An 11076-nucleotide genomic window follows, 5' to 3' on the forward strand; every position below is an offset into this window, starting at 1 on the left:
AAGAGTCGACACGACTGAGTGGCTGAACTGAACTTAACTGATACTTTAAAAGATAGAATCACCTTGAATTGTCATTTGGTTATGTCCCATGTATTATGGAATCATGAGATTGGCATTTACCAATTTACCCTGTAACTTCAAGGAAAGTAATAAGAACACTAATTTGTGCTTATATGAAAATAGAATGTTTGAAAATTCAATAGCCCAAACTTTTATTTTTTAATGTTGTATTTATTCTTTTTTTTCCTCTAGAAATGCTAGTCAAGTACTCACTGTGGAGCAAGAACCAGGGTAAACACCAGGTATATAATCATGCAGAAGCTTGACTCTACCCTCCCAGGGCTCACACTGTACCAGAGAATAAGTAATTGGTACTAGATAACTGCTTGGATGGAATCCAGGAGTCGGTGATGGACAGGGAGGCCTGGTGTGCTGCAGTTCATGGGGTCGCAAAGAGTCGGACATGACTGAGTAACTGAACTGGACTGACTGAACTGAACTGAACTACTTTGTCTGATATTGAATGAAATTTATCAGTTTTTGTATTGTGAAAAGGAAATAGGAAGTAATATATTTTTTATAGAAGAAACACAATTATTTTATGTGAACTTCTTATATTACATGATGGTTGAAAACATGGTCAATGACTTTCAGACTTTCTTCCAAACCTGAACACTAACCCTGTGCATTAGAGATACACTTAATACCCTACACTTGTTAAGTTCATTTTAAAATTTGCTTAGAAGTTAAAATAACCATTAGATGTGAATGTAGTTGCAGAGATTGGGTCTTGAAGAGCTGTGAGCATTGCCATATTCATTGTAGCACTATTCACATAAACCAAGATATGGGAACCACCTACATGTCCACTGAAGGATTAATGGATAAAGAATATGAGGTATATACACACAATGGACTATTATTCAGCCTTTAAAAAGAGAAATTCTGCAATATAGGATGACATGGATGAACCTGTATGACATTACACCACAGTGACAGCAGGACAAATGCTGCCTGATTCCATTATTCTGATATATTCCATTGTATCAAACTCATGGAAGCAAAGAATGGTGGTTTCCAAGGGCTGGGTAGAGAGGAAAATGAAGAACTGTATATTTAAACTGGGGATTTAAACTGTACATTTAAATGAGGAACTGTAATATAAATGTGTATATTTCAGTAACGCAACATGAATAAAGTTCTAGAGAGCAGATGTACAACATTGTACTTATAGGTAACCATGCTGTATTGTATACTGAAAAATCTGTTAAGAGGACAGACTTCATGTTAAGTGTTCTTACCAGAAAAATGGGGGAGCTCTATGAAAGAAAAAAAAATCAATAAAAGCATTCTGTCAAATAAATAAATAGAATACCAAAATGATAAAAAATCAAAACCTGAAAATGTATGTCCCTGTTTATTAACTGTGAGAACTCTGAATTTTCTTGCCTAATTAACAGTAAGTCCCAAGAGAAAGTTGGTTAAAAATAGGAATATAGTTCCATCGTCTCTTATGTGAAGCATTATATATAAATAATGCAAAATGCTATGCAGAGAAACTGGACGAAAAAAGAAAGAAATGTATTTTGTTGCTTCAGATTTACACAGTTAAATAAAGAAATGATAAATACCTAAGCTGCTAGTTATAAGAAGCTTGTAACTTGAATGTTATAGACCAGCGGAGCACACCCGAATATTAGCTGTGGTTGAGAAAAAGAGCACCTGCATCAGCTGCAGAGGGATTCCCAAAGCCCACTCTCCCAGAAGATTTCAGTTGACACTCGTGTGGCCCACTGCCCTCTGCCCCTGAAGAGAGAGGAAACAACAGTCACCTCATTATTCTCTGCATAATAAAGTAGTGCACCATTTTGCCAAAATTCAAACTGTGTAAGCACTGAAGCGTTTCTAGGCTATGGTACATAAGGTTGACTTGTGAACTTTGAATGAAAAATCACTTGATCCAACTCTGTGAACTGCACATAGCTTTTTTCTCTTAACATTTGAAATAGACCACCTAAATTCGGGTCTCCATAAATCATAGACTGGAAAGGACCCATAGAAGCCATTTTTTTTCTCCTCTTCTCTTCTCTTTGCTAGACGTTAAACTCAGGCTAGAAATCTGGTGTCAAAAGCAAATCCAGACTTCTACAGGGAGAGCCTTATTGATGAGAAAGACTACTGGAATTGGGAGAATTGCTGCGATTATTGGAATCTGCAAGTGTCTTAAAATCAATCTGAAAAGGGGGTTTCTTTTCAAAGATAATCCTTTGCTATGGGCAAGCAGAGGTCGGCAGAACTTTGGAGGGGACGCTGGACAAGCCAGGGGAAGTGACCGGTGGAGTCTGACAGGAAGGTGTCCCGCTGTGGTCAGCCAATTCCCGGGAGAAGCTGAGAAGGAGGGGCAGGCCGTGGCGGAGGGTTTGGGCGCGGTCCACATTTTTTCATCATTGTTCAGGGTTGTGGGCATGCAGGCTGTAGGGACCTGCAGGAAAGAGAGGAGCCGGATTAAAGTTTGGTCAAGAAAAAGCAATAGGTAAGAAATGGACAGTTACAACGTGATCCAGTGAGGTGCCAAGTTTCTCAACTGAAGTCTCAGCTCATTCCAGCACACCATTCCTTCGTGCCATGTGGTGATGCTCTAGCAAGTATGACCTCTCTCTTTGCCCTTGGTTCTATTTTTCTCTATTTGGTTCTATTTGTCTCGGAAATATCATTTAAAATATTCCTTCAAGATCCCCGACAGATACCAAACTTCTCTTCCAGAATTCTCTCTACACACTTCTTCCCCACTTGTGCGTTTGCTCATCTCTTCTTTATTCCTTCACTTCCTCATTCATTCACTTATTTGCCCACCAAGAATTTCTGAGCTTCTCTGTGGGAAATTGTGGTGCTAAACTATGGACCCTGGCTCTTTTTTTCTAAAAAAATAAAATTATTTTTTATTGGAGGATAATTGCTTTACAATGTTTTGTTGGTTTCTGCTGTACAACAATGGGAATCAGCCATAGCTATACACATATCCCCTCCCTCTTGTGCTTTCCTCCCACCCCCATCCCACCCCGCTGGATCTTTACAGGGCTGACTCTTGCTCTTGAAAATCATATAACTTACCGGGAAAATGAGACAAATTAGTAGTTTTTAAAGAAATCTATTATAGTTGATTTACAATGTGTTCCTTTCTGCTGTACAGCAAAGTGACTCAGTTATACATATATATGTATTACTTTTCATATTCTTTTCCATTATGGTTTATCACAGGATATTGAATACAGTTCCCTGTGCTATAGAACAGGACTTTGTCGTTTATCCAATCTATATATAATAGTCTGCATCTACTAATTTCAAACTTCCAATCCATCCCTTCCCCACCTCCTCTCCCCCTTGGCAACCACAAGTCTGTTCTTTATGACCGTGTGTCTGTCTCTGTTTCATAGATAACATGTCACATTTTTGATGGTGATGTGTGCATGTGTGCTAAGTTGCTTCAGTCATATTCCACTCTGTGAGACCCTAGGGACTGTAGCCTGCCAGGTTCCTCTGTCCATGGGATTTTCCAGGCAAGAATACTGATGTGGGTTGCCATTCCTTCTCCAAGGGATTTTTCCCACCCCCTCAGGGGTTGAACCTGTGTCTCTTAGGTTTTCTGCACTGGCAGGCAGGTTCTTTACCACTAGTGCCACCTGCAAAGCCCCATATAAGTGATACCATGTAGTAATAAATCTATAGTTTTAATAGTTTGTGATAAAGATTGTAAAAGTTCTGACCCTAACTCAAATGGAACCTAACCCTAACCAAATGGTTATCACCAGGATTGTTTTTGCCTCCAGGGGAAAGATGGCCATATTTGAAGACATTTTTTGTTGTCGTGACTGGAGGAGGGAGTTGCTAGTGGGATTTAGTGGGCTGGAGACTGCAGAATGTGCTGAACATCCTACAATGTACAGGACAGGATCCGTTCCCCCACCTCCCCCTGCCCCATGACAAAGAATTATCCCCTCTCAAAATGTCAATAGTGTGAGGATGAGAAACCCTGACCCAAGCCCTTGCCCAACTAATGGAGTGCTTGGAAACACATGTGGCCACAGGACACATCCTTAGGAGAGTTATATTTTATAATATACATTATACAGATGTCTTTCCAGTGTGTTCCCACAATGCGCTGGGAGCCAAGTAGTCAATTGTCAAATTTCTTACTACTCTCAGCTTGCTTTCTTCAAGTGTTAGTCATTCAGTCATGACTTGGGAACTCCATGGACTGTAGCCCACCAGGCTCCACTGTCCGTGGGATTCTCTAGGCAAGAATACTGGAGTTGGTTGTCATTCCCTTCTCCAGGGAGTCTTCCTGACCCAGGGATCAAACCTGGGTCTCCTGCATTGCAGGTGATTCTTACCATCTGAGACACCAGGGAAGGCTTTCTTTCTTAAAGGTGTGGTTTACTTTACATGCATCTTTAAGTCAGCAACCCAATCCTACTTTACTTTGTTTTGCCTAAAAATTTGACACTAAGTAAGGTCTGGGAGGGATTGGGGACAGGAGGAGAAGGGACGACAGAGGATGAGATGGCTGGATGGCATCACCAACTCAATGGATGTGAGTTTGAGTGAACTCTGTTGGTGATGGACAGGGAGGCCTGGCGAGCTGCAATTCATCGGGTCACAAAGAGTTGGACGCGACTGAGCGACTGAACTGAACTGAAGTAAGGTCTTCCCTATTACCAAGAGACTATAAAGACTGTGTTTAAGGGGCTTATAAATAGTACATTTTACGAGAATTTTATCTTTTGTACACATGGCCTAAGTAAGGGTACATTACCTGGAGAGAAGACAATTTTTTTCCCTGCTTCTCCCCAGGACCAAGTACTTACAGAGGAAATACGTGGAGGAGAACCAACCAGAACAGTTTTCTAGGAGTCAAAATAGAATTTCCAGAAAGGGAAATGAGAAGAATATGAGCTCAACAATGGACCCTGAAATGCTCAATAAATAAGTGGGTGTGGAACACCCCAACTTCAAAAACAAGTATCTTCAAAGTCTTATTTGATATGAAGGCTTTGTTTCTTCAGGAAGGTCCGTGTGCATTGTTGGGCTAATTTCAAAGCTGGCTTTGGGTTCTGCCCAGACTGTAGGATATTAACTCCTGCATCAGCCCACCTTCCCTCTCTCTCTGCACACTACTCCTTCCGGAAAAGTGTTTCAAATTTCACAATATGTTCTAGGAACAAGGAAGGGTGTCTGGATACACATCTAAAACCACCAAAGACCATAGCTTCTCAGCTGGGAGGGAAGTTTTGCTAAAATGAAAAGCTCAGGAGGGGTGGAAGGTAATACCCACTCCAGTAACAGAAGCTGGAGGCCCTCCACCCACTAGAGACCTTCCCAAGGCTTCTCCAGGCCACTTGTTCTCCCTGGCTTCTTTCTACTGGACAAGACGCAATGTCAGAAATCTGTCTGTAGTAAATAAGGATGAAACAGGCATATATCAGACAACTCAAGGAAAAGCTGTAAACACTCAGATTCACCATGTCCTCTTGAAGGGCCTGAGCCTTTCTAGAATGCTGTTTGTCCTCTGCTGCCATTTTCACCAAAAATCAAGGATTACTGTTTATTTGCTAAGGGCACTGTGTCCTTGTTCTTACTAATGACAATTGAGTAGAAGTATTATATGAATGAAAGGCCGGTGAGACAAGTATATGGGATAACACAATAACTTGATTGTGGAGAGGAGACTGGATGGAAGTTTATTAGAATCCAGGCTGGATTCACTTTTATTCTAGCATATATCAGGATATGGTAGGGAAGGGGATAGCTGGGTGTGGAAAATAGTCTTAATAGAGGGCAAAAACTTCGGCAAATCCCTAAATGTATAGTGAGGGAAAGATACAATTATTTCAGTTGTCTCAACTGGGAATCTTTGAAATGATAAGATAGATCCTAGAGCAGTAAACTTCCAAACTTCTTGGACTATAGTCTGAGGAAGAAATATATTTTACACGTTAGTTCATGTGCATTTGTAAACTGAATTGTCACAATACAGAATTCATCCTTATAAGTCGATATGCTCTAGTCTATTCTATTCTGATTAGAGATCCCCTAACTTGATTTTAAGATCTGTCTGTTGTAAAGTGCCAGATAGTATGTATTTCAAGCTTGTGGGCCACATATCTTTCTTTGTTTTTACTTGGCTATTAGATGGGATCTATTTATTTTCACAACCCTTGTCATATATTCTTTTTTCTCCCTTACAATGTTTTATTATTTTAATTAATTAATCTGTGTCAGGTCTTACTTGTAGCATGCCGGATCTCTCCTTGTAGGCTCTTCTTTGTTTGCAATGAGCAGGCTTCCCTAGCTGTGGCACACAGGCTCAGTAGTTGTGGGATCTCAGTTCCCTGACCAGAGATCGAACTCCTGTCCCTTGAATTGAAAGGAGAATTCTCAACCACTGGACTACTAGGGAAGTCCCCTCTCCCCCTTACAATGTTTTAAAGGTGTAAAAACTGTTAGCTATGGTAGCCCATTGGCCATCATTTGCCACCTCATATTAATGGTTTGCAAATCACAGATTAAAGATTAGAGCTACTAAAAGGTTAAAGAGAGGAAAGAGTTTTGACGGTCTGTCCTTGAACTATTTAACTTTCCGTGGTCAAATGGTGTTTGACCCGTGGGACACCAATTTGCAGCCCCTGTTTTTAGAGATGAGTGATACTCATATATAGCTTCAACAAAACATTTTGTTATATTCCTTGTCTCTTTTACATTTTGTGACAAAACTCTTTTATTTTCCAAAGTAGCTGGTATTCATTGTTGAAATCACTACAAGATTATCCAAGAATACAATTTGAAAGAAGACATTTCTTGCACATTGATTGTTGTTCAGTCACTCAATCATGTCCAACTCTTCACGACCCCATGGACTGCAGCATGCCAGGCTGTCCTGTCCTTTACCATCTCTTGGAGTTTGTTCAAACTCATGTTCATTGAGTTGGTGATGCCAACCAACCATCTCATTCTCTGTTGTCCCCTTCTCCTCCTGCCTTCAATCTTTTCCAGCATCAGTGTCTTTTCGAATGAATCAGTTCTTCGCATCAGGTGGCCAAAGTACTGGAGCTTGAGCTTCAGCATCAGTCTTTCCAATGAATATTCAGGATTGATTTCCTTAAGGGTTGAATGGTTTGATCTTGGGGACTATTAAGGGACTCTTAATAGTCTTCTCCAGCACCACAATTCAAAGGCATCAATTCTTTGGCGCTCAGCCTTTTTTATTGTCCAGCTCTCACATCCATAAATGACTACTGGAAAAACCATAGCTTTGACTATATCAACCTCCCAGAGTTCCATAATATATAATGGAGTGTAGAAGCTTTTGCAAACTGTGGGGGGTAAGTATAGTTTATCTTTGGGGGTATGTATAGGATAATTAAATAGGATAACTATACATAGCCACAAAGATAAACTATGCTTACCCCCATAGCTTGTAAGGGCTTCTATTGTTCTATATTGTATCATGGAACTCTGAGATGGTGCCTTGTAGTCTCACAGGATTTGAACATAATTCAAAACCTGGTTAAAACCTGCTATGGAGAAAGTGTACCGGATTGGGACCAGTAAAAATGATGAATAAAGGAGTAACACTCATTCAAGTCTCAGAACTTCTGTGGACACGCTCAGAGCTACATTTTATGGCTTTGGGTCGGTTACCTGGCCACCATCGGGGTTCCTTAAATCATGAATACTTCTTTCCCCGCTGCTTTGTGATCTTTTTGATGTTCCTCTGGGACAGCATCCTTTCCTGTGTCAACTAAATGATATAGTCACAGCCTGAAAGTAGTTATTCTATTTGGTGAGAGTGTTTAGGACTCCGGGCCTGGGAGATAGCATCTCAGTAGCTCTGAGGAAACTGCTCCAAGGAGGCAGGAGGGAAATCAGGCTGTACACAAGTTTGCAACAAACGGATTGGGCAGTCTGAACATCAAAGATCAGGTATCAAGTTAAGGAATTTAGCATGGTATGTATGGGAAGATGCAAGCCTCTGGGCTCACTGTTTCCATTCCTTTCATAGGCACCTCAGCTCTCTGGGGCCAATCTGTTTCCTTGTTCACCTTGCTTCTTGCATTCCCCTAGCTCCTCAGCTGCTCCTCAGCAAGGTGGCAGCATGCACTGGATCTCAGTTTGGGGAGGCCTCATTCACATTTGGAGGCCAGAAATCACTGATGGCTGTGACATTTCTTGTTTGTTGATATGACAGGAAGTATTTTCATTTCACACCTGGTGGCTATGAGGGAGCTTCTTTACTGGGTTTTGCATGAAAAAACACACTCTTCTTAGGCATGGGTAGGAAAAGTGAGAAGAAGAAGGCCACGGAGACAGAGGCCAAGGATATGACGTTGAGGTAAAAGTAGGACTGGCCGGCCAGGGATACCAAGAGCTGGGCCAGCGCAGAGGCCGCCGTGTAGGCCACCAGCGTGACATCCTGCAGTAGCCGCTCACCTTCTGGTAGTGCTCCGGGCTGACCACGCTGTAAATGTAGGCATAGTAGGCCACCTCGGTGGCGGTGACCATCCCATAGAAGAATTCCAGCACCTGCATGGTCCTGACTCCTTGGCCAAACAAGAGCAGCAGCCAGCAAATGATGAAGCTAATTCCCTGGAGGATGACTGGCTTGTAATAGACATAATAAGTGAGGAAAAACATCAGGAGCGGCAATGCCAGACAAAAGTGTGTTCAAAACGAAAGACTCCCCTACTTGACAAAAAAAATTCAAAGTGAAAGATGTCTTTTGTGATCTACAAGATTAAATGGACAGGATGTGAGGACAAAGTTCCAGGAAGAGAAATGCATCGTGACATTAGCATATGGCATGTATCAATCTGAGGACACATCGGTTGGCCTCTGACCAAGGGGGTCCACTTTGATACTTTACATGCTTTTCTGATAGTAGAATGAAAAACAAAAGACAACTGAAATTTGAGGAAACAAACTGCAAAGATAATAGACGTTTATGACATGTGGATTCGTTCCTCCAAGTGTAAGGAAAGAGCAGCTATTGCCCGTAGTCTTTAAGTGCTTCTTACATTTTAACATGTGATTTGATCTGCATAAGCTGTGGAGGCTGGGAAAAGAGGTCACCATGCGTACATTCATTCATCTCTCACACCGCGTGGTAGTTCCAGGGCAATTCATGCTCAGGTACTGCTGCCTGTGAGCACTTAGTCATTTACTCTTCTTCAAAGTCAGAACCATGAGGGTAAAAAGGATGTTTCAGTCCTGGAAGAACCTGAGCACCTTCACCTTTGATCTGCATCAGTGTAAATGCCCAGACCAAACTGAGATACCATCATAGTAATCAGGCAACTATAAAACAAATGATATTTCAAGGCTGAGAGTCAAATAAAGAAATTTACTGGTGTGTCTTGCTCTTCCACATTCTTGGCCTTATTTCACTTGGCTGTACCGGAGGAGCCATGAGAGACTGCTCAGTCAGTCATTTGCTTAAGTCAGTTTGGGTCACAGTTTCCCAAGGAACACTGGCTGTATCAGCAAAATTACCTGAGCCCATCAGTTCAGTTCAGTTCAGTCGCTCAGTCGTGTCTGACTCTGCGACCCCATGAATCGCAGCACGCCGGGCCTCCCTGTCCATCACCATCTCCTGGAGTTCACTCAGATTCACGTCCATCGAGTCTGTGATGCCATCCAGCCATCTCATCCTGGGTCATCCCCTTCTCCTCCTGCCCCCAACCCCTCCCAGCATCTTTTCCAATGAGTCAACTCTTCGCATGAGGTGGCCAAAGTACTGGAGCTTCAGCTTTAGCATCATTTCTTCCAAAGAAATCCCAGGGTTGATCTCCTTCAGAATGGACTGGTTGGATCTCCTTGCAGTCCAAGGGACCCTCAAGAGTCTTCTCCAACACCACAGTTCAAAAGCATCAATTCTTCAGCGCTCAGCCTTCTTCACAGTCCAACTCTCACATCCATACATGACCACTGGAAAAACCATAGCCTTGACTAGAAGGAACTTAGTCGGCAAGTAATGTTTCTGCTTTTGAATATACTATCTAGGTTGGTCATAACTTTTCTTCCAAGGATCAGTAACATGTGATTATTTCAGTTTCCTTAAGAGGAAGGTATAGTGGACAGAATACGACATGAGGGGGTTGGCTTATACCCGCTCGAATCCTAGTGTCTCTCAAACAACTGAAATAAACCCACTGATTTACTGAGCCCGAGAATGTCCTTTGTCTTGACAGAATCTGTGTCCTCACTTCTTGAGATCCCCAGTTCAGTTCCGTTTAGTCACTCCATCGTGTCTGACTCTTTGCAACCCCATGGACTGCAGCCACCAGGCCTCCCTGTCCATCACCAACTCCTGGAGTTTACTCAAACTCATGTCCCACCATGTCATCTTCTGTCATCCACTTCTCCCACCTTCAACATTTCCCAGCATCAGGGTCTTTTCCAATGAGTCAGTTCTTCTCATCAGGTGGCCAAAGTATTGGAGTTTCAGCTTCAGCATCAGTCCTTCCAATGAATATTCAGGACTGATTTCCTTCTCCAACACCGCAGTTCAAAAGCATCAATTCTTCGGCACTCAGCTTTCTTTCTTTATAGTCCAACTCTCACATCCATATCCGACTACTGGAAAAACCCTAGCTTTGACTAGGTGGACCTTTGTTCGCAAAGTAACGTCTGTGCTTTTTAATATGGCATTTAGGTTCCCCAGTAGACTTTTATCTAAGTGTTCTTTTCTTTTTTTAAGATATAGGTTATGTTGTTTTTTTTTTTTTTGCTACGCTGGGTCTTTGCTGTTGCATGGGCTTTCTCTAGTTGCCATGAGCAGGGGTTACTCTCTCAGAGTGGTGCGCGGGCTTCTCATCGCAGGAGCGTCTCCTCTTGCAGAGCACGGGCTCTGGGGGGAGAGGTCTCAGTAGCTGTGGCTCCTGGGTTCTAGAGCATGGGCTCAGTGGCTGCAGGGCCAAGCTCTAGTTATTCTGAGGCACGTGGGATCTTCCTGTACCAGGGATTGAACCCACATCTCCTGCACTGGCAGGCTGATTCCTAGCTACTCTACCACTATCTAAG

The 11076-nt window shown here is 42.3% G+C and overlaps 1 pseudogene; it reads right to left on the reverse strand.

The window, feature by feature from the left end:
- Positions 1-1668: 1668 nt before the first annotated feature.
- Positions 1669-8703, reverse strand: LOC128061173 (thiamine transporter 2-like; annotated as a pseudogene).
- Between the last annotated feature and the right edge of the window lie 2373 nt (positions 8704-11076).

This window comes from Budorcas taxicolor, chromosome 2, assembly GCF_023091745.1.
Source record: "Budorcas taxicolor isolate Tak-1 chromosome 2, Takin1.1, whole genome shotgun sequence".
Taxonomy (NCBI): Eukaryota; Metazoa; Chordata; class Mammalia; order Artiodactyla; family Bovidae; genus Budorcas; species Budorcas taxicolor.